Source organism: Talpa occidentalis, unplaced genomic scaffold, assembly GCF_014898055.3.
Source record: "Talpa occidentalis isolate TD23 unplaced genomic scaffold, MPIMG_talOcc4v2.1 talOcc4.7, whole genome shotgun sequence".
Classification (NCBI taxonomy): domain Eukaryota; kingdom Metazoa; phylum Chordata; class Mammalia; order Eulipotyphla; family Talpidae; genus Talpa; species Talpa occidentalis.
This window is the reverse complement of record NW_023605083.1, coordinates 116,862,429-116,886,624: the sequence shown is the minus strand read 5'-3', so window position 1 is coordinate 116,886,624 and position 24,196 is coordinate 116,862,429. Positions and strand designations below refer to the sequence as shown.

General features: G+C 41.2%; 1 protein-coding gene and 1 long non-coding RNA gene across 6 annotated transcripts in view; one reads left to right on the top strand and one right to left on the bottom strand.

Moving 5' to 3' along the window:
• SKAP1 (src kinase associated phosphoprotein 1) overlaps nucleotides 1-24,196 on the bottom strand; it is a 256,514-nt gene that overhangs the window by 76,357 nt on the left and 155,961 nt on the right. The window lies entirely within an intron of this gene.
• Nucleotides 1-24,196, top strand: part of LOC119231983 (uncharacterized) — an 87,449-nt gene that overhangs the window by 10,704 nt on the left and 52,549 nt on the right. For 4 of the 5 annotated variants that reach the window (XR_008549569.1, XR_005121970.2, XR_008549567.1 and 1 more), the window contains exon 3: nucleotides 19,785-19,835. This is a non-coding gene — a long non-coding RNA (uncharacterized LOC119231983). Of the gene's footprint in view, nucleotides 1-4,056; nucleotides 4,211-4,495; nucleotides 4,719-19,784; nucleotides 19,836-24,196 lie in introns of those variants that run through there. The other variant, XR_008549570.1, reaches the window with a different exon arrangement.

Here is a 24,196-nt window from a genome sequence, read left to right as displayed (position 1 = left end):
AGCCAGGGTGATATATAGCTGATGTCACTTGGTGAGACCCTTAACAAGGCAGCTAGTACAACAGCTGCTGCTGGTCAGTGAGTATCACAGCACATGCCAGGCCAGGGCAGGGAACGCAGACCATCCATCACTGACCCAACTTAATGGCTAGGCTTATTAGTAAACATTCTCTGCGACTGACAGCCTGTAATGGTACAGGCTGTTCACCTACTGTCCCCCAAATAAACTGACCCACCTGACAGATGTGTGAAATCTGTGGCCCCTCTTTAGATTCTTTGGGTGAGAATAATTTATTCTACATTGAGAAAAGCAAGAGTGAATCCTTAGGAAGAATAAGAGTAGCAGTATATGCACGAAGCCACCATTTAGCAAATGTATTCATAATCTATTATTCTCCCAAGATGGTTTTTCTCTTCTTAATCATAAATCAGAAAAGTGACAGTGTATGTTGACATGTATGCATTATTCTATAGGCAGCACTGTAGGTGAGTTTCATCTACATCTCTCCCTACTATGGATCAGAAATTCCCAAAGTGGAAATAAAATCCACTCTCTGTACTAAAGATATCTAAGTCTACTTTAACTACATTATGTTCTTGGAAGGGGTATCTTAATGGACTAAAGTATGAGGTTTGAAATATCTAGACTTCCTGGAACCATAGGTTCAATTCCCAGCTGAATCGGCTCAGTCCTCCAGTCTTCACTGGCAGATAAATTAAGATACTAAGAAGCTTACTGTGCACAGATCTCTTAGATGAGCTGAGTAACCTCTAATCTCATCTATTTTTTTAAAGTGGACATTAAAATTGGTTCCTTTTGTGGTGGCGTTTTTGGCCTTGTTGAAAAATCCTGTGTAGCCTACATGGTTAAATCTGGTGCTTTTCATTCAAAAGGGGGTGCAGCATTTAGGGTAAGAGAGCAGCCTCCTTCAGGTTTGAGACCTTTTTTTTTTAGAAGTGGGGTACAGCCAGAGTCGTGGGGGGTAAGAAGAATCACCAGAGAGAGTGGGGGCAAAACAGGCAGATGTACCAAAATACACTGCTGAGGGGAGCAGCGGGCGAGACAGGAGAGGTCTGCTGTGCCATGTGGGTTGCTCCCACATGGGGATCAAACTCACATTGCAAAGGCTGTGGACAGCTTCACAGCATTGCACTCAACCCCCTGCACCACCAGGGAGGCCCCGTTTGAGACTTCTTATATATTGGGGGTTTGAAATGGCATAGGTTGTTGTAATTTCAATTACTCTTTCCTAATGCTTCACCTTTTGTTTGCCTGGACTTGAGCTGTCTGCCTTGTCTCATCGTTCAGTGCATCTTTCTCTTGGCCTGACCTTACTTTTCCTCTCTAGTTTTGGCAACTGATCTTGCTTTGAATTGACACAGGTTAATTCTTCCACTTGGATTCTAAATTTTACCCTTCTTGACTTGCAAGACTGTGATCCTTCACGTCTTACTTTAGTTTCTGAAGATGTAGAGGGAAAGAGCCCTGACTTAGGAGAAATTAAGAGCTCCCAGCAGGACTGTTTCCTCAACTGCCCCTATTCATTTCTGCCTTGTGCTATGGTCCAGCTAAGTGGTTCTGTAATGATGGGCAAGTCATTTGACCTATCTGCATAATAACCTGTAGACTGGGTAGGCTGGACCTTGTGGCTCCTTTCTAGTTCTAAGGCTCTCAGAGCCTCTTTATGTCTACCTGGGACCTCTATCACCTGGGATAGAAGAACTAGAAAACTTTTTTTTTTTTTTTTTTTTTTTTAAATAGAGGCATGTTTTATTTATTTATTTATTTGTTTGTTTGTTTTGTTTATACATGCACTGGGTACAGTCAGAAGCGCGGGAGGGTGAGAGAATTCACCAGAGCCAGAGCAGGGAGCAGAGCAGGCAGAAGGACCGAAGTACACTGCTGAGGGGAGCAGCGGGCGGCAGGAGAGGTCTGCGCACCATGCGGGACCCTCCTCCAGTGGCCGGGGAGCAGCCGGGGATTGAACTGGCACCGCAGAGGCCGCGGGCAGCTTTGCAACCCAGCGCTCTACCGCTGCACCACCGGGAGGCCCCAGAACTAGAAAACTTTTAAACCTATGTTTTGCACAACATCATCAACACTAATAAATGCTAATCAAGCATTAACATTCCGTGCTAAGAATTTTAGAATTTTATTGGATGCAGGGAGTACTGACTAGCACTTTGGAAATTTAGATCAAGTGAGAGGAGACCCAATAATGTCTCAGAGCAATTTATTTCTATTTTTTTTTTTCTACTGGACGAAGTGAAGTTTACTGGCCAGTAGAAAATGATGGTGTGTAGACAGCATGGACTCTGGAGCCAAGCAGTCTGTCCTGAACCCAGGTTCCACCACTTACTAGCTATGAGACATGAAAAAATTGCTCTTTGACTCTCAGTTTTCTCATTTGTAAGATGGGGGTAATAATAATACCTACTTTATATGGTTGTTATGAGGATAAAATACTTACGATTTGAGGGCCTCCCCGGTGGCACAGCGGTTGAGCGCTGGGTTGCGAGCCTTCCCGCAGCCTCTGCAGCGCCGGTTCGATCCCTGGCTGCTCCCCGACCACTGGAGGAGGGTCCCACATGGCGCGCAGACCTCTCCTGCCGCCCGCTGCTCCCCTCAGCAGTGTACTTCGGTCCTTCTGCCTGCTCTGCTCCCTGCTCTGGCTCTGGTGAATTCTCTCACCCTCCCGCGCTTCTGACTGTACCCAGTGCATGTATGTATAAACAAACAAACAAATAAATAAGAAAATCTTTAAAAAAAAAATACTTACGATTTGAAAAACATTTAGAACTGTGCCTGACACACAGTAAGCACTATATAAATATTTGTTAAATAAAGAAAAATGCTGGAGCTATAAATCCCACCATGCATTTCAAAATACGTTTCTACGCATATCCTGAGCATTAATGAGTAGCAGACATATTATGACTCATACTTAATATCTCAAATTAAGTTGCAGGCTTATATACAGAATCATCGATAAGATTCAATATTGTTAAGATTGCTGGAACCATCATAGTATGAAGTGTGTATGTGTGTGCGTATAACAGAAAGAGAGATGGTGAGAGATCTTTCAAATTTATCAAGGCAAAGTCAGTCTCTAAAATACTTAAAATTTTTTCACTGGTGCATTGTGCCTGGTTCAAGGACAGGACATAGAACATTTGTGTTGTTAATAAACCTTCCATAGAGAGACACTTGAATAGCCCTAAATGTTTTCTAACATCTGGCCAGAGTTAGTAGCAGATGCTTCTAAAGGTTGGTTTTTGCTTTCGGAGAATCATTCAGATCCTGCTGTAGGACTGTGTTAGAGTCTCAAATTGTACCCAACAGATAGACCAAGGCAGGCATGATTTAAGCCTTGAACTGGGGAAATCCTGTCTAACATTTATTGGATGCCACTTATGTGCCAGTTGTTATTCTAAGTACTTTATATGTATCAACTCACTCAGTTTTTATATCAAAACAAATGAAGTAGGCACTCTCCCATTTTATAGATGAAGAAAGTGAGGCACAAAGAGAATAAAGTAACTTGTTCAGGTTACATATCTAGTGAGTACCCAGAGTTTCATAGTCAAGTCTTTCAGCTGACTAACTGGGATATAAGACTAGGTTTAAGGCCATGTTTCAGGTACTTGGGGAAACTGGAAGAAGTAGGCACCACAGACCTGGGCTGAAGGAAAGGCGGTGTGGTGGGATTCCTAACCGAGCCTTTGGTTACCTGCCCAGGGTCCACTATAGATAGTGGGGTAAGCCTTGGCGCAGGTAAGGAAAGACCTTACCACTAAGCACCCGACATTCAGCTCAGAAAGGAAGACTGGTCAGTTTCTCAGCACTGCCTTCATGTGTGGTGACCCACCAGAACTATGTTCTCATCCGTCTATCCCCAGAGGTGAGGCCTCCACCTTCTCCTCTTTAACCCTAACCCCAGCACGATGCCTGGTACAATACAGACAGCATGTAGAAAGAATGACTACTCTTTCCAGCTTAGGAAGTTCAGAAGTTTTAACATGAAAATGTATTTCTGTTGTTGTTTTTATCACATAGACCTGGAAATAAGCAGGAGAATGATGAGCATCAGTTGTTTGAAAGGATGAACTGAGTTAGAAGAAATAATTTTAATTTTTGGTTATCAGAAGACATTTACAGTCTTGTACTTACAGGTTCAACCCATCACCACAACTTTCCTCTTGCCTTAATCGTGAGTATGTATTTTGCCTGATGCTCAGCATCAACATTCCCCTTGCCAATTAAAGGCACCAGGAAGACATTTTAACCTAAACACTATTCTTCAGATTAATGAAATCTAATAGCAACTCTTTCACCTCTGGACTATTCCAAACCAAGTGCTAATGACCAAACACCATTCCTCATCTTGTGCTTGGATAGGGAGCGCTGAGAAATGAGTTTTGGGCTCTGTCCATTTTTTAGTGGGAAGTGCACATGTCACAAAACTTCATTTCAAAATTTGCTTCCTTGCTGACAGGCTCTGTGGGAAGGGCAGAACATCCAGGCTCAGACCTTGAACTGAAAAAATCCTTCTCACGCCTCAGTAGTGTGCCTTCTGGCTGGAATGTAGGTCAGGCATACTTGTCCAGCCATGGCCACTGCTGGGCTGTCTGCTCTACGGTTAAAAAAAGATGCTGATTTCCTGGAATATCTGCCCTGCAAGTTTTACAGGAACAAGATTCATTAAATTAAAAATAATAAAGCAGGCAATTTTTTTGTCGAAGCCTACTTTTTGAACTTCTTGTCTGCATGGGAGCCTTCCAGGATGTCTTCTCATGTCCACGCCAGGTTAAGGCACCTACAAAGCTTTGTTTCATGTTAAACTCAGAGGTCTCTTTCTATAGATTCTTACGGAATTGCTGAGTAGAGACAGAAACAGTCATGCCCAGCAAGAGAGTGATTTGCTGATTGCCCCCAACAAACAAATACATGTACACAAACAACATAATCATCCTTTAACTTTGGTCTATGAATGAATAAACATAGATGACTATAAAATCCTAAACCTTTACTAGACAAGCATAAATCAAAATGGAATAGAATAGAGGCATAATAAAATATTCACTTGACTGATCCTGGCACAAAAATACACTAGCATAAAAAAGACACTCTGTGTTCCTTTATGATAACCAGATATATTTATTATCTCATGTAATCATCATGATGTGGGAGGTAGACGTGATATAAATGATGAGGAAAGAAGGTGCTGGCATTTAAGTAATATGCACAGGTTGTGTGCCAGTTAAGGGACAGATACAGGCTGGGGTTAGGTCTCTCTGTCCCAGATTCTTTAAACCACTCAGTGTTCTCAAGTTAGTGTGCATGTGTTTTCTTGTCAGCTGCATCTGCACCACTGCACACCTGAAAGATACATTTTCCAGAGGTTAACTCTGTCCCATTGGATCTCAGACTGATTTCTGGTTGAGGGACTTGGAAATTTATAATTTTTACAAACTTCCTAGATGACTTTATTGTGCAGCCAGATTTGAGAGGCATCTTGCACATTAAATATCCTCTTAGATGAATGCTTATACCATTATTTCAGAAACAACTAATAATGCAAGGAGGGTTTATTGCAATAGCTGTTGTGAAACCATGTGTTGCCAAAAGACTTGCTGAATAAAGAGGGCTGAGAGAAAATGGGAAAGCTCAGGTGCAGAAAGCAAATTAACAAGTGGCATCATTTGAGGAATGATTCTATACAAACACTTCCATAGGATTTTAGAAAATTAGTTATTCAAGGAATAATTTAAGAAAGCAGAGAAATTTGGCCTAAGATGTGATAACTGTCCTGTGAGGCTACATAGACACAGGGAGGACCAGAAGTACTAGGAACCTTGAGCAGAAGCTAATAAAAGGGAGGGTTAGACTCGGCACTAGAAAGACCCTGAGGTCCTGCAGAGCTACTCCAAACCCCAGCCCTGACGAGTAATGGTGACTGCTAGGTAGGAAGCCCCCCTCACTGCAGGGTTAAGTGGGGACTGTAAGAACTCATGCAACTAGATTCCTGCACGGACTGGGAAGTTGATTTTATCCTCTATAATTCCTGTTTCTATCTATATTTTCTTACTCATTCTTCTCAAAATATCTACACGTGATAAACAAAGACATACATTACTGATATGGATTTTACAGTCAGAGAAATTGAATCAAGCAGTTAAAGTGAGTTGCCAATAGTGATGCACTTGCTAGAAGTTCTGAGAATAGATCTGTCCTTCCTGGCCTTCCCTCTTTGCCCCACCCTATAAACCACTCAGGTATCTCTCAGGAAGCCCTAAAGCATCTTGGAACATAGCCTGAAAACAGCATCTCGGTCCAGTTACCTGGAACTTAAAATACAAGTTCCTGGGCATCACCCCAGATTCAATGAATTACCATCTGTGGGAATGAGGCCCAGGAATCTGTATGCCCATCTAGGTTGGGGTACTATCATTTTAGACTTCCTTCTATTTGAAATAAAGGCAGGAAACTTAATAATCTTGTATTCCATAGACTCCTCTTTGCAATTGCTGATAGATTTCTATGAGTCCAAAAACATCACAATGTGAGTAACTTTCCATATAAATGTTTCACTGTCCTTGCTTTATATTTACGTAGGCACATGCAGGCAGATGGCTGCAAAGGCAATACGAATGTGTTTGAGTCATTGGTAAGGGCTCCTATGTATTTTACAGGCCCGGGTAAATAACAGCCTTTCCCCAAATTGTAGCCTCACAGTGTATAGATATGAGCACAGCACAGTTAGAAAAAATTCCCTGCCCTTTCCCATAGGCTCTGAGTAAGTATCCCATTGGATTAACTGGAGTCCACTTGATTGCTACAGTTTCAATAGCTTGTTCAGACATCGATCGCTGTCATGTCACTAGGAGAAAAGGATTAATAATAGGGTGCTCAGGTTGGCTCAATACTGCTGATAGTGCCTGACAAAAGACCGTTAGTAGGACTCCCATGGGGACACTGCCTGCGTAGGAAAGCTACAAGCAACATCATTCAGGATTCTGCAGAATAATGATTAACTCCAGAACTTCAGCCTACACTTGCTATTGTTTCCAAATATATTTGCTACCAGATCCAGAGTCAGATTTCCTAGTGGATACCCACACCTGTGATTGTGTCTTCGTGTAAATCATTGGGCCCTGTTTCCAAAAGATGTATTTTTACAAATTTTTTTTTATCGACCATGGATGACAGTAAGAGAACAGAGAAGCTTGGTTTGGAGTGGGTGCTCCCTGAATAAACTGTGTGGGAGAAAAGCTACAGCTTTACTGGGAATTCTGTAACAGTTGTGTCTCATGGGTATCACAATGTGGGAGACCACCAGTTCTGGGCAGCCCATTAAAAGAAACCCTATTTCAATAACAGAAAATTAAATGGAGCTACTTTGCACTGGTATTCAATGTTCAGTTGGAATTAAAATGGAGAAGGATGTTCAGAGGAAACAGAGATGACTCTTGTAATGCTAGAATGCATGGTTTTGCCAGGCTGTGTGTTCCCTGTTTGGTCAAGTTTTGAGAAAGGGACTAGAAAGAAAGGGGAAATTGTTGACTTGTAGTAAAAATAAGAACACTTTGTAATTTAAACAGATCAAGTATAATACTATCAAATTTAAGCACAACTTTTCTCTCTGGCTCCCCCACCCTAAAATGACAAGAGTTCCAAATTGTTTGTTTGGTTGTTTTTGGCAGTGAAAGGTGTTAAGGGCATTTATCAACATAGCTAGCAACTTAATAACTACATGATTTTTTTATTCAAGTGCATTTAAATAATTTTATGTTTTCATAACAGTTTTATTTATTTATGTCTTAATGCCTTTCTGCTTAAGAGCTGGTTATTTAACATTACCCGTCCAGATAAGAGGATTAAAAAGGCACTGGGTGCCATGCTGCTGTCTCCACTGATAGCTCCACTAAAAATAACACAATTAACTTGATGTCAGCACTCAGCTTGTTCTTATATATAGGTTTCTTAAAAATATCCAGACTCCTTTAATTAGAGCCACAGACTATTTTAATTATTCCTAAAAGACTGAGTATACTCCACTGACTTCAGTAAATATATGAGATAGACGATAGTTCTCTAGGAACTGATATATGCTAATGACTGTTCTTCAGTCACATGCATGGGAAGACTAGTTGTTCAGGATGAACTTGGTACAGGGCAACTGTGAAGACAGAGGAGTCAACATGTCCCCTGCATGAGGGAAATGGCATCGAGGACCCAAGATATCATGAGAAATGCAAAATTCTCCAGGTAAATGCATTTGGAGTTCAACTCAATTGTTATGAAATACAACCCAATCCTGTAAACATTTGTCAGCATCTATTATGTGTTAGGAAATGTTCTGAGAACTCTGGGCGGGGGCGGGGGGGACCAAGATAAATAAGAAATTTAACTTTCCAATAGTTATTTTTCTGGTAGGAAATAGAGTCAAATGAACATCACTATAAACCTGATGAATAAAAAGCAAAATGATAGGGCCTCCCTGGTGGCGCAGCGGTTGAGCGCTGGGTTGCGAAGCTGCCCACAGCCTCTGCAGCGCTGGTTCGATCCCTGGCTGCCGGGAGAGGGTCCCACATGGTGCGCAGACCTCTCCTGCCACCCGCTGCTCCCCTCAGCAGTGTACTTCATCTGTCTGCCTGTTCTGCTCTCCGCTCTGCCTCTGGTGAATTCTCTCACCCTCCCGCGCTTCTGACCATGCCCAGTGCTTGTATAAATAAATAAATAAATCTTTTTCCACATGGTGCGCAGACCTCTCCTGCCACCCGCTGCTCCCCTCAGCAGTGTACTTCATCTGTCTGCCTGTTCTGCTCTCTGCTCTGCCTCTGGTGAATTCTCTCACCCTCCCGCGCTTCTGACCATGCCCAGTGCTTGTATAAATAAATAAATAAATCTTTTTTAAAAAAAGCAAAATGATAAACATCTGCATTAAATCAAAACAGATCAAGGAGATGAGCAGTGACATGACATGGTAGAATATATGTCAGTTTCAAATTCATGAAGACCTTTGTTGTAAATCTTATATCTTTCGATTGCTTGTCACAAAGTTTTGGGGAAATATTTGAACTGTCTTTAGCCTTGGTTTTATGTTTGAGAATGGAGATAACATCTACTTTGTGGGATGTAAGCAGGTAACATTTGTAGAAGTATCAAATATAATTCCTGGCATGAATTCTCTAGCAGGGGTTCAGGAAATGTTATATTTTTCCGTGTGTGTGCATGTGCATGTGTGTGTGTGTGATTCAAAGGATAGAAAGACTGAACTGGCTTAAGAAGGATAGAATTCTCTAAGAATAAAGAACTATCTATCGGGAAAAAAGATTTAAAAAGTGGGCAATATATGATACTGCTCATATGTAAAAGGGAAGAGATCATCAAAGGAGGTAAAACTGATCTATAAAGAGAGTGATAAAAGGGCCTCCCCTGTGGTGCAGTGGGTTGAGCGCAGTGCTGTGAAGCTGTCTGCAGCCTCTGCAGCGCGGGTTCGATTCCCGGCTGGCCAGGAAGATACCCACATGGGGCGGCAGACCTCTCCTGTCTCACCTGCTGCTCCCTTCAGCAGTGTATTTCAGTGGATCTGCCTGCTCTGCTCCCCACTCTGTCTCTGGTGAATCCTCTCACCCTCCCGTGCCTCTGGCCTGTACCCCAATTCTTGTATGCATAAATAAATAAATCTTAAAAAAAAAGATAGTGATAAAGGAACAAAAGTGTGTGTGTATGTGTGTGTGTGTGAATATATATCTCATATATATATATATATGAGAGAGACAGAGAGAGAGCATCATAGAATGTGTGAGCCCAGAGCAGTAAGCATCACGATGGCTGAAGGTGGTGAGCTGTCCTTAATTGCCTTGTAACAAAGCATTTGAGCAGAGTCTCAAAGTTAGCTTTCCTCTTTCTAACGGTTCATCAATGCTACTCATAGACTCCATCTAGTAGTAAAAACCACAGAACAAGATCAACAACAAAACCCTGAAGGCAGAAAGCAGCACTGGGTCCTGTGCTAAGTTCACAGCAGCAGAATACCCAACAAGCTGTAGCACAACGTATTAAATCAGGACAAGCACGATCAGAGAGATGCTTAATCACCCATGAAGCACAGCTTTTAGTAGTGAAGCCAAACCAAGGATGGCTGGAAATGTTGGTTTCACTTTTCAACTCTAACTCAAGAGAGTGAAATGCACTTTTTGCAAGTCTAAGTTGCAGGTTCATTCCCAAAGTGACATCACCCAGAGGCAAAAATTGTGAATCTTCAAAACAACACTAAGATAGGTATTATTACCATATCTATTTTACAGATAAAGGAACCAGAACTCTAAGGAAAGCAATTCACCATGACGATACAATGATTAAGCCATGAAACTAAATTTCAAATCCAACACTTTCTGACTCCAGAGACCATCTACTTGACCAGCATTAGATCCATCTTATATATTAAAAAGATATTTGTGGTGCCTTAACCAGCTCAGGTCCCCAAACACAATTAAAAAAATCATAAAGTTTTCAGGACTATAGTAAAATGACAGAAACTAGAACCATAATGTGATTTTTAAATAAAGTCTTTCCTATTTTCTGACATCAAAATATTCCTTTCATGAAATTATATAGACAGAAAGTGATAGTTACCTTAAAAATATTCTTGTCAAAGGGCCTCCCTGGTGGCACAAGGGGTTGAGCGCAGAGCGTGAAGCTGTCCTCAGCCTCTGCAGCCCGAGTTTGATCCCCGGTCAGGGAGCTATCCACATGGCGCAGCAGACCTCTCCTGTCTCGCCTGCTGTTTCCCTCAGCAGTGTATTTCAGTCAATCTGTCTGTTCTGTTCCCCACTCTGTCTCTGGTGAATCCTCTCCCCCCCCACACACACCCCTCTGGCCTGCACCTCAGTTCTTTTTTTTAAGAGTTATTTGTTTATACAAGAACCGGGGTACAGGCCAGATGCATGGGAGGGTGAGAGGATTCACCAGAGACAGAGCGGGGAACAGAACAGGCAGACTGACGAAATACACTGCTGAGGGGAGCAGCAGGCAAGACAGGAGAGGTCTGCTGCGCCATGTGGGACTCTTGCCAGCCGGCCGGGATCGAACTGGCGCTGCAGAGGCTGCAGACAGCTTCATAGCGCTGTGCTCAACCGCCTGCACCACCAGGGGAGGCCCAACACCCCAGTTCTTGTATGTATAAATAAGTAAATCTTTAGAAAAAAATTCTTGTCAAAATTAAAAATTAACAATTTCATGGCATGTGTGCCAATCTAGGAATTACTGCTCTGAGCTGTGAAGCTATGCTGCTTTATTATGGGTTGTATAAGTCATGCTACAGCATTTATCCTATAAGCTATGGGCAGTTGGGTAAACATTTTGAACTAAAATTTGCATTCTAGAGGAATTGTTCTTTTATTAGTGCTGTGGATAGAATGAGGAGAGTGAAGACAGAGAAATGATGAGAACCGTGAATTAATAAGGCAAGAGAATGGAGAGAAGGGAATGTTTTCAACAGATATTGAAAAGGTAGACTCAGTGGATCTTAGTGACCAAAGAAATATTGGGTGTGTGGGGGGGAGAGAGGACCTGGAAGGATCCCAATTCCCACTTTGAAGGGTGGATCCTCCTGTGTAAGATTTTATATATAGGAAGAAGAGTGGGTTAGTGAGGAGAGAGATAGACACTGAGCTCAGATATGCTTTAATTTCAAAGGTAATCAGATGAACACAATTTTTATTTTTTGTTATTTTCAGGTGCTGTTACTAAACATCAATTTTGATGATAAAATTATTTTAGAACTACTTATTTTGAAACATTTGTTATATGTCACATCTATAAACAAAAGTGAATTATTATCAAAGAGCTTTTATAAGACCCCAATCAAGATTTCATTCATGGGGCCTCCCCAGTGGCGCTGCGGTTGAGCACCGCACTGCGAAGCTGTCTGCAGCCTCTGCAGCGCCAGTTCGATTCCCCGCCGGCCAGGGAGAATCCCACATGGCACAGCAGACCTCTCCTGCCTCGCCTGCTGCTCCCCTCAGCAGTGTCTTCGCTCTGTCTGCCTGTTCTGCTCCCCGCTCTGGCTCTGGTGAATTCTCTCACCTTCCCGCGCTTCTGACTGTACCCCAGTTTGTGTATAAAACAAATAAATAAATCTTTAAAAAAAAACAATGAAAGATTTCATTCATGTATAGAAATGATTTTTAAAGTATACATCATCCCCTCCTATCTCCTCCCTTCTCTCTCCTCCCTGTTCTCTCTCTTTTTTCCTTCCCCTCCCCTCATTTTAATTGTGGTAACATTGGTTTACAAAATTGGTTTACAACATTTATATGATTTAAAGGTATAGGCTCTCCCCCTTCAGGTGCTGGAACCACATCATACCCACCACTGAAACCCCTACTGTCCTTCACCGTCATCCATTATGCTTCCTCTCTCTCTGTTCTCTCCCCACCTCTTTCCCTGTGGTAGGCTCATTTCTACAGTCAGATTTCTAGGGTTTGTTATTGATTTCGCTTTGACTCTTTGTTTTATAGCTCTGTATTCTGCATATAATTGATTCCGGTATTTGTCTTTCTCCTCTGACTTATTTTGCTTGCCATAATCCCCTCCAGTTCCATGTATGTTGTGACAGACGGCAAAAGTTTATCTTTTTTAATAGCTGAGTAGTATTCCATTGTGTATATGTACCACATCCTCCTAAATCCACTCATCTATCTTTGGGTACTTAGATTTGAACATGATTTTTAAGTATTGATTCTAGCTCACCAAGCTTCTGAAAAAAATACAAAGATTATCTAATATAGCCATGAAACTTGACATAGGTCTAATACTCTAGGCTTAAAAAATAAGTTTTGCTACATGAAGCAAAAATTTTGGTAAATGTATAAAAGTCATCTTAGGCATGGGTGCTGAGCTTCATCACAGGACTACTACTATATTGTGAGCACCATCACCCTTCATTGTTAAGATGAATCAGAGAAATGGACTGCAAAAATGTTTGGAAGGCTAGTAGTTTATTTTGGACCTATCAGAAATAATGGTTACAAAGTGCTTTAAGATTCTCAAATGAAAGATGTCCAGAAGACATTACTATGTTGGGTATGAAGGTACAGAGAGAGGTATCTTCAGTTATCCAGAAAAGCCGACAGACGAAAGACAATGACTTAGTGACTGGGAAACAGACATACCTGATATTATTTCTGAATTCCTATGAGAGTAAATAGTAACAAATCAAATGGACCCTTTAAAAATATGAACACTTGGGGTGACAGCAGCTTCTGCAGACAGAAATGAATTTAATACAATATCCATTTAATACAATATCCATCTCTGGACAATGAAATTCACATTCCCTCCTCACGCCACCCCAATTAAAGGGGGAGAATCTCGACCTAACAATCTGCCCTTCAGTATCTCAGACCCAGGCCGAGGGCAGATCTAGTGACCTCCTCCTGAATAAAAAGGGGAAGGGGATTGGGCAGTAAATTCTGTCCTGGCGAACATCAGCCTGGCAGTAAATCGGAATCCTCTCCGTGCCCTCTTTATTATCACATTCACAGCATGAAGTTATGAGCTTCCTCACAGCTCCTGCTATAAAAATGTGATGGATGGTAGGGAAACCTCAGGGAGTTAATCTATTCTTCCATTAAATTTTACTTTAATTGGTCTGTGAGTCAATCAGAAACTCACTAGACAGTGAATTAAGAAAGAAAAGAATGAAATAGAAAAAGAGCTTTCTTTTGCAGTTACTATATTATAATGCAGGATTATTCTTCCATTGAAAGAAAAGGGAGACCATTGGTCCATACAAATAATCCTTGGCCCTGTAAAGAAAATTAGAGAGCGAGGAAAAAAAAAAAAAAACAGGCAACCATGAATCCTACTCACTGGTGACATTAATACATATGACATTTACACAGACTCACAGATATCCACCAAGAAAAAGCAGGTTTCTCAGATCCCCTCCACCCCCATCCCAGTCTTAGAACAAGACAGAGAGAGACTAATACACACACAGAGAATATATCTATCTATCTCTATATGTATCACATATATACATAGATTCAGATTCATTCTCTTTCCCCAAATATGTGTGTGTGTGTGTGTGTGTGTGAGAGAGAGAGAGAGAGAGAGAGAGAGAGAGCGCAAGAGAGAGAATGAATCTGAATCACTGCCATTAGGAAAATTAATACAAAGAAAAATAAGCTATAAAATCTCTATCACCAGAAACATAAGTGTGCAGGTACAAAAGAAGGTAGAAGCTAAAGACCAAGGATACATCAGCGGAAATTTTCATGGGTTCAGTTAGTAAAATGTTTGTGCAGTATTTAAGGCCATAATGGGCTCTGATGAAGATTCTCAGAATCTAATAATGGCCTCTCTGGACTTCTTGTCTAATTAGTGGAATAAGGAGCGAGCCAGCTTGGAACTGAACATTGCTTGAGATGAGGAAGAGAGAGGGGGGAAAAAGCCAAAGCTGAAAGAAAAATAAACCAGAGTGAAGTCAAAGAAAAACAAGAGCAGCCAGGTCTTTAAAAACTGTGCTCCTGAGCTGACAACTGAAGTTTATGCCTTGAAATATATGATAATAAGGTTTTATGGGAGTGAGCCCCAGGGATCCAAATGTCTCTCTGTAAACAACGGACTTCAGGGAAAAGCCAAGGTTTGAGTAATGTACTCAGCTTTCACTCATGATAAAAAAAAATAGGGAAAAAACTGCAAAGACCCTTTATTCTAACTGTAGGACCCTGAGCTGCGGCAGACGCCCTCTGAGGGCAAAGACAATTGACAACCAGTGTAGAGATACAGTTGTCGCATGTTAGGACAAGGAATTTAAGCCTCAAAAACCTGAGGTCGTATGAGAAGATCCTAGTGAAATGCTGCCTGTCCTCCCTGAACACATGGGCTATAATATACGTCCAGAGACCAAATGGTTTATTGCACAGTCTAGTTCCAGTGGGATGACTGGACAGACATCACGATGGCAGAATCTTTGAAGCATCTACTGTTTAGTCCCAGTGCTGGAAAGGGTTAAAGCAGAAAGTGCTGTCAGTTCCCAATGGTCCACATTTCAGTCCAGGTTACCTGGAGGGATATTACCAGCTGAACTCCATACTAGTAGGATGATTTCCTTTGGAGACCAGGGTCAGGTAAAGATCAAAGGTAGCCTTAAGCAACTGTTAAATGATCAAAGTCCCCAGTGTACTCTAAGACTGAATCAGGTTGCCTTTAAAATTCTTCATCCTCGAAGACAACAGCTCTATCCTCTTTATATAAATGTAAGGCCATGAGACAGTAAAGTGCTATTTCTATAGGCATTAGTTCCACCTTATATATTAAAAAGGTATTTGTTGTGCCCTAATCACTCCAGGTCCAGGATCATAAGGGACCTTGTTTCTTGGTGGGAGGCTGGAGTGTGAAAGGTTACTTAGTCATCACTAGCCTCTAGCCATGCTGGAACACCACACATGGGGCTCCTCAAACAGGAAGTCAAAGCCAGGCCTGACCTCTGGATGAACTCAGTGCATTTTCAGGCAAGGGGCCTGATGAATCTCTGGGGACAGTGCTGCTCTGCACCTCTGTGTCTGTCTGTGTGTGTTTACTCCTCCTTGTGCATGTGTGGAGGTGGGTGGTACTGGAGGGAAGGAGGGTGTGAAGGTTCTGGATAATTATGAAAATTAGATCTTTTATAGCAGCCTTCAAGCTCAATTTGGGCTGACAGCTCATGAACAGATCATCTGAAGTCTTAATAGGCCAATGCTGGTTCAATAGTTGTATGGTTAAATCATGTGCATTTGTGCCACAGCTGACACAGAAAGCAGACCCACATGCCTCAGAGGGATCCTGTGGACGAGGCTATATTTAATGTTCTTCCTCTCTGGGGAAGATGGAACAAAGCAAAGCAACACACATCTAAAATCATGCTTAAAACTTTTGTCAGCCAAAGAAATATCCCAGCATTCTTTTTACTATAAAACATCTAGTAGTCAAAATTAGACATGATTAATAAGCCACCCTAAATACATTTACTACTGATGTCTTTCCAAAATATTTTTGAATCCAGCAGTCACAGATATTATCTTCCACATTGCTTATATTCAAAACCAACTGGTTGGGTCAGGGTGGAAGATTTTTACCCCATTTTTTAGTTACCTGTTCCCAAAGCACCGACTCCTATCATCCAGACTTTGTAGCAGTTTTGGAAAATGATGTCAAGATATCAAGGCCCCTGACACATCCTGAATTCTGTAAGAATGTGTTTCCTGAATATTCCTGATAATGGCTTTAGTACTAAAGAGGTTACTGAGACCAAATGGTTTCTTGAGGTGGGGTAAGGCAGCATTTCCTGCTTGAAGGAGAATTGAGCAGAACAACATTATAAGCATTTTCTTCTTACTTTTCTATGTTTGCAGTAACACAGTTTTGCAGTTTTGCATGGAGAAAAGGATAAAACAGTATTGCTAACCTGCCTGGCATCTGGCTTCCAGCAGGGAGAGAGGCTCATCCACCTCACCCCTCAGGCTTCTTTAACTGAATTAGCCGTATTAAGTGCTTTGGTAGCCCAGGGAATGAATGTCGTCGATCAGTGCCTGGGAAGGCATGTTTGGAGGGTATAATTCTGCCGGAGGAGAATGGACTCCCCAGCACATGGGCCTAAACTGCAGAGTAACAGAGCCCTAAATCTCCAGTTGCAGATTTACAGCCTCCATTCTCCTTCTTTACTGCAAATACAATCCGGCAGTAATGGTCTAACACAGCAACACCATCACCAACTGGCTGATGGCTCGCATAAAAGCAATGTCAACCAAAAACTATGAGTTTATAAAAGGGAACAAACCCTCAACAGTGACAAGAACATGAAACCCATTAACAATTTAAACACTCTCCATTTTTTATTTCCCACCTTGAAGCTATTATTGCTGATAGAAGGCTTCTCAGTGGAGCTAACCACTGCAAGGGAAGGTTAGGAAGCTAGCTAACTCCTCAGACAGGAGGTTATGTGGTGTGACGGTATGGTTTGAACCTTTGTTAACAGGAACATCACCTGGTAACCTGCAGCTCAAAAGAAGGCCTCAGAAAACCGCAGGTGTGATAGATTCTCCTGTAATCAGCCTATCAAATCATTCTTGGGAATCACACTGAATAAATATGGTTGGGATTAGACTTTCTAATTCGTTGACCATGCCAAGAACTTGGGCCTACACTGCAGGAAGAATGGTGGAATATTTTTTTGGAGGAACTTCTGAAGAAATCAAGGACCCAATCTTGGCGTTACATTCAACATTCATGTGAGGTTTTATTTCAGTCATAGCCCTAATCCTTGAAAGGAGCATTGTCACTGAATATTTCCACTCTGTGAACTGACTACACCTGGTCTATGATGTTAAATATAACTCGTCACATATTACTCCCTTCCAGTCTTCAGAAAAGCTGAAATGAAGATAACGAATTTTAACTAACTTGTCCAACATACCTACAATAGAACTCTCCCTTAAAAAAATACTACCATGGACTTCTTTGGGGGAAAAATGCTTGAGAAAGCCATCCTCTCTCCCTCCCCCTCCCACTGAAAGTAAATATAAAACTTTAAGTAGGTATTTAAGTCCATCATCAGTGATTCATCCCAAAATAAAAAATTTTCCTTCTGTTCTTCAAATCAGACAAGCCCAATGGCAATAGAAAAGTCATTTTCTTCGTTATTTTGAGATTTTGTGTATGTAATTTGGTAAACAATTCATCTTTCAGAAATAGAATCTTGCACTGAAGAGGAATAAAACTGTTTTTGCAAAGGAAAAATAAGGGTATGTTGAATATGGTCACATATATCCACATAAATAGTGCCAAATGAAGTTAAAGCTCCTGATTTACATACATTGTGCTGATTATTTGAGCAATTTAATATAAAATTTAATCTATACTAATGGGCCTACGGGAAGGACAAATAAAACTGAGAAATAAATAATTATTTTGCAGTAAAATGAGTACCATCAATATATATGAAAGCACAGGTTTCAGTGATGCACAAGATATTGTATTATATGAATATTCTCATAGTTTTGGCATTTTAAAAATTCATTACTTCACAAAAGAATATCATCTTATCTACAGGCTCTCTCACCTTGGGCTAGATATAAGAAAGAGATCATTTCATGCTGCTTTTGTTACATGTACATAGACGTGAGCTGAGCAAACATTACTGCACCTGTTGTTTTTAAGTGTCTCCTTCTCCAAGAAAAAGAAAGGAAAATCACTGAGGAGAAAGAAAATAAGAGGAGAAGGAACGAACCAAAGAAAGAAGGAACTAACCAAAAAAAGTTATTTTTCCCCCCCAGTGGGCAAGGAAATCAAGCAACAGTAATCCTCATTAGAATAGTGTTAGAAATGGTTAGCCTTAATGCCTGATAATGACCAGCGCTAATATGGTTTTGCTTTCAGTGTGGGTAACGTTTATGGAAGTAGTAGAATGCATGGCAGCTTTCTGGACCTATACAATCAGCTCTAAATGAAGTCTTTTCTCCAGCTTGAGTCATAACCATAAATACTGCCCCATCCCCACATTCCAGTAACAAAGTCCTTCCTTCCTCCCGAGCCCCCAAACAAAGGGGACAGCAGCATGTTTGGTGGGAACATCTTGAAATAAGATATCGCTCCCCAAATGGAAGGAAGTCACAGGGGAGATTGACGCCATAAAGGCAGTTCTATCCTATTGAAACGCCAGCAGATGGGGTCATAAACATTTCCTTCTCCCCTTGCTAACAGCCACCGAGTCAGCTTCATCTTTATCTTTATCTTTATCTTCCTGTCAGGTCATAAATACCTCTCACTCAAGCCTCACGCACAGCTGGGCCATGCCAGGCAAGTTTACTTCCTGTTAAGGGTTCATTTCAGCAAACATTGTAGAAATAGAGGGGTGAGTGAGAGTGTGTGTGTGTGTGTGTGTGTGTCAGGGGTGGGGGGGTGGGAGAAGAAAACTGAAAGCTGTACTGATGATACACAGTTATCACAGTAAAGGAAGCTTGGGAACCTCAAAGAGGAGAGAAAGGACCAAAATGCCTAGTGGAGCATGAAGATTCACTCATAAGAAGATGCTTTCACAGGGTGAATGGCTCAGGTGACTAGTTAAATTTTATACTTGAGACAAACAAACAAAAGAGTTGGAGAGTGTCAGTGGCTTTTGTTCTTTCTCCTAGAACCTCCAAAATACTGCTTGGGTTCTTTCCATTTGTCCATGGTCTGGAACCTGGATATGACCAAACATGGTGATGGCCCTGGGAAGGGTAACTCAATGCAAAGTCCTGGTTTGGTCTGAGGTTGGAGAACAAAGGCACCCCTTTCTTTACAGGATTTGGGCACACAAGGAATGAACTCCTGACTCTCCCTCCTCTCTAGGGAGCAGTTTTGTGCTTAGAAAACCATTGGCCTGAGGGACTCATGCAGCTCCAACTTTGTGGACTCTGACATGATAGGAATCCTGAAGAGTGTGGGTATCTTCCTCCTAGACATGGCTAGAGCAAGTGCCTTCTAGAATTTCTGGGATATTCTTCTTTTTACAAAATGATCATAGTATCTTCATAAAACACAATCCGTAAACTGATTTTTAAAAAGCAGCATTTTGGGGAACACATTCTGACAAGAGTTAATTCTCCTTAAATAATCATTGTGACAGGTTGCTGTTGATCGTAAGAAGTTGATTCTTTTTCAGACAGTAGTTGAATAAAAGTGTTTTCATTATACTTTGGGAATAGGTGCTCTATGCTGACTTATTTTATTCAATCTTTTGATTCCTACAGGTGACTTCAGATACCGTATAACTTCAGGAGAGAAAGGTAGAGATAGCACTAGTAAGTTTTCAACAGTAGTCATAACAAATGGTTTTGACTCCTTTCTGACACCTTACTAGCTGTGTAACCTTGGGAAAGTTACTTAACTTCTCTATTCCTTAGTTTCTCATCTATAAAATGGGTACAGTAATAATACCTTTTAAGAAACTGTGTTTTTTTTTTAAATCTATTTAAAGTCATATTTTATGTGATTTCATTACTTTTCTTTTTTTTTTTTTTTTTTTTTATAGAGGCATGTTTTTATTTATTTATTTATTATATTTGTTTGTTTTGTTTATACATGCACTGGGTACAGTCAGAAGCACGGGAGGGTGAGAGAATTCACCAGAGCCAGAGCGGGGAGCAGAGCAGGCAGAAGGGCTGAAGTACACTGCTGAGGGGAGCAGCGGGTGGCAGGAGAGGTCTGCGCACCATGTGGGATCCTCCTCTGGTGGCCGGGGAGCAGCCGGGGAGCGAACCGGCGCCGCAGAGGCCGCGGGCAGCTTCGCAACCCAGCGCTCAACCGCTGCGCCACCGGGAAGGCCCTGATTTCATTACTTTTCTATAGGATTTCATAACTTTCTTATTTTATTCCATTTTAGTATATCTTTTCTCTTCTTCCTTTGTGTCCAAATTACTTTCATTCATATTCTCTTTCTCATTGGGTCTTACGAGCATAAACTATACCTATATCTGCACACCACTTAAAATAGGGACTTTGTAATGTTAACTTGCATATAAAATGGAAGGTTTAGGTAATTTAGTGAATCTGGACAGCATCTACAGTGAAGGATATCAATTACATTCTTAAAAAGGTTCAACTGAGCTGAATATTAGACCTCAGACTGACATTCAACATTTCCCATACATCAGGCTGATTCACCTTTTTAATCCTCTCTTCTCCTACAATTAAGTAAGTCCTGGGAGGCTGGACATATCCTGCATTTTCCCATACTTATACTTTTGTGGGTGTAGCACTTTCTCTCTGGAGTTTGCCTTTCCCACTCCTCCCCTCCCCCAGCTCTCCCTCTTGAAATCATGGTACTGCAGATGTTTTCTCACTCATTAAGAGAGATTTATTTTATTTTTGCCATCTATGTTCAAGCCCTGATCCAAATGTGACCACTTCATGAATTACAGAGTCTTCGAGCAGGAAGAGCTATTAAAGACTAAGTGGTCTAATTTCCCTTTAAGTAAGGCTGGGACAAGAGTGTGATTTGCCCAAAGACACCAAGTTACAGCTTGGATTATAGTTTATGCCTCTGCAGTGAAGGCTGAGAGCAAATCCTCCACCCTGTTAGTCCTCCTCTTCTTTCTAGTTGGGACTTGACTGGTCTCCTTGGAGCTACAGTACCTACAGCACTCCTCACACAGCCTCTTGAGTTACAGCCATTGGGATACACGTCTTATCTCCCCAGCATATCTCATTCACTTTGGACACCTCCATCTCTACCCTGGGGGTCCTGGAACAGAGCCTGTATAACCAGGAGGCACTTAGTAAACATTTGTTGAGTTAACATATGAATGAATGTTAAAAAAGGAGTTAACCTTTCCCATCCCATTGACTCACACTGCTATAGTCTCAAAGTTCTTTCTCGCCCAACTGTTAAAATTGAACCATCCATTCCAGGTCACAATAAATAAATGCTTCCACATTCACAGAAAAGCTAACAGAAATTAAATGCCATTGTATTTTATACGTATGCACTAACTCCTTAGTTTAGAAAAGGTTCTGAGCACTGTGAGTATTTCACTGCAAACTGTGTCCAGGAATGCTTGGGACAGTAATTTATCAAAGAAGTAGAAGACCAATCCCTGTATTCTGATTGGCTGCAATCTATTGAGAAGATGAAGATGTGTGTGTGTGTGTGTGTGTATAAAACATAACTAGAGAAAGCACATATATGATAATGAAGGCAAGTGGCACAAAAAGAGATGCAGGGAGACTAAGCAGGAGTAGATATCAGATGAAGTGTGTCTTATGCTGTCTCTTTCATGAGTCTCCAATTTGAAAATTAAACCCAATACTTCAGATGTAGCTCCCTCTATCACATATTTTCTTTACTCAGTAATTGGAGGGTAGCCTTCTTTTCCTTCCCTATGCAAGTTTTAGTTTCTGACCAAAGTTTCACTGAATAGCATTACCTATGTACTTTTCTAGCTGGAAATAGGAATGGTGATAATACACGAGCAATTCTTAATTTTTAAAAGTGCTTATATGTACCTCTTCCTATCCTTTCTCCCCTCAAAAAAATTCAGGAGGGAAGTACCAAGTGCACACCATACCTTAAATACACATGTGATGCAAAACAGCCGCACATCAAATTTGCAACGATGTTCTACTTTATTCTGGAATCTCTCTTCATGAATTTCCAGAAGGTGGAAATCAGAGGAAAGGCAAATCTCTTATAATATCCTGCTTATTTACTTGATACATTAATCACAATCTGTGATTATTATTCTTTTGGTCTCCCCAGGAGAATGCAAAACCTCCTGAGGAAAGGAACTTTATCTATCTGGTTCTTTTCATTGTAGTCACTCAATTAGAAATTGCTGAATAAGGGCCTCCACGGTGGCGCAGCGGTTGAGCGCTGGGTTGCGAAGCTGCCCGCGGCCTCTGCGACGCCGGTTCGATCACCGGCTGCTCCCCGGCCACCGGAGGAGGGTCCCACATGGCGCAGACCTCTCCTGCTGCCCGCTGCTCCCCTCAGCAGTGTACTTCGGTCCTTCTGCCTGCTCTGCTCCCCGCTCTGGCTCTGGTGAATTCTCTCACCCTCCCGCGCTTCTGACTGTACCCAGTGCTTGTATAACCAACCAAACAAAGAAACAAATAAAAAAAAAAAATGCCTCTATAAAAAAAAAATAAATAAATAAACAAATAAATAAAAAAACTTTAAAAAAAAAAAGAAATTGCTGAATAAATAAATGAATGAGTGATCAACAATACTATTTTTATTAAGGGACTAGGTCATAATGATAAAATAGACTAGTGAACAGACCTCCTAGTGTAGAACTGATTAGCTATATTTTTACCCATTTATTATGCCAGGAAGGATGTCCTTTTTTTTTCAATAAAGATTTATTTTTATTTAGCTATGCATATAAGAACTGGGATGCAGGCCAGAGGTGCAGGGGGTGAGAGGATTCACCAGAGACAGAATGGAGAGCAGAACAGGCAGATCTACTGAAACACACTGCTGAGGGGAGCAGCAGCGGGCAAGACAGAAGACATCTGCTGCACCACATGGGTTAGCTCCCTGGTCGGGGATCGAACTCATGCCTCAGTGGCTGACGATAGCATGATAGCACTGAGACTTTAACCTCTGTGTCACTAAGGATGCCCTCCAGGAAGGATGTTCTACAGAAGAAGAAGTTGTGCTAGTCCTTCAATTACTGATTACAAGCTCTGTGTAGGTTACTGCATTATGAACTCCAGATGATAAGTTTAAGATATAGTCCTTTCCTCCACTTGACTGGAGCAGTATGACAGTAATACGAGACAGTAAAGACAAATTCAGAGTAAGTGGTACAGTCACACGTATTCTTGGTCAGAGCAGGAGAAACTGCCTTAGGTTGGTGTGATCAGGAAGGGCTGTCTGGGAGAGGTGGGTTTTAAGCTGATGTTAAGTTGAATTTCTATCAATAAAAAGGGCTGGAATTTTTTAAAAACTTATGTAATTTTAATATTCCTCACATATCCCATGTTTAGGTAAGTTTAATTAAAGAACAGAAATACTTTGAGATCTTCCAGTAGACAGCAGTTAGCTTGTCAAAGCACAATAGGTCTCTTAGACGATTGGGCCGCCCCATAGCAGGTTTTTAATGGCTTTATATATGTTTAATCACATTCACTTGGTCTTGCACTGTCAGCTTCAGTCCCATTAGAATTTAAAAGGTCAAGTTTCAAAAGCCTAAAAAAGTGATTTAGAGTAGAAATGCCAACTTAACCTTACCCACAGCTAAGCTAAAGCTGTAATAGTATTGAAAATTGTACCTCGTATAAATGTATGACTGAAATAGGAAGATTAAAACTTCATCATTCTTTCCTGAGGTTATATTTTTAAAAAATTTAGTCAAATTTAAAATCACAATTTGGATTTTACTAAAAATTATGGCTCACTGATAACTGTTGACACATATTGCTTATCTGGGAGAGCACAGAGGCCTCATAAGCGCCTGAGAAAGGAGACTAGGTAGACCTAACAACATGGAAAGGGAGCAATCTTTTGAAAATGACACAGATTTGTTACAGCTCTGAAGGGCAAGAGAGGACCTTAGGAGCATTTTCTAAAGCTTGCTGGTGGGAGCTATTGCTTTTTACTGGAACCATCACACCCAGGGCCTCTCACCTTCACGATGCTACTATTTAAACATCTTCTGCC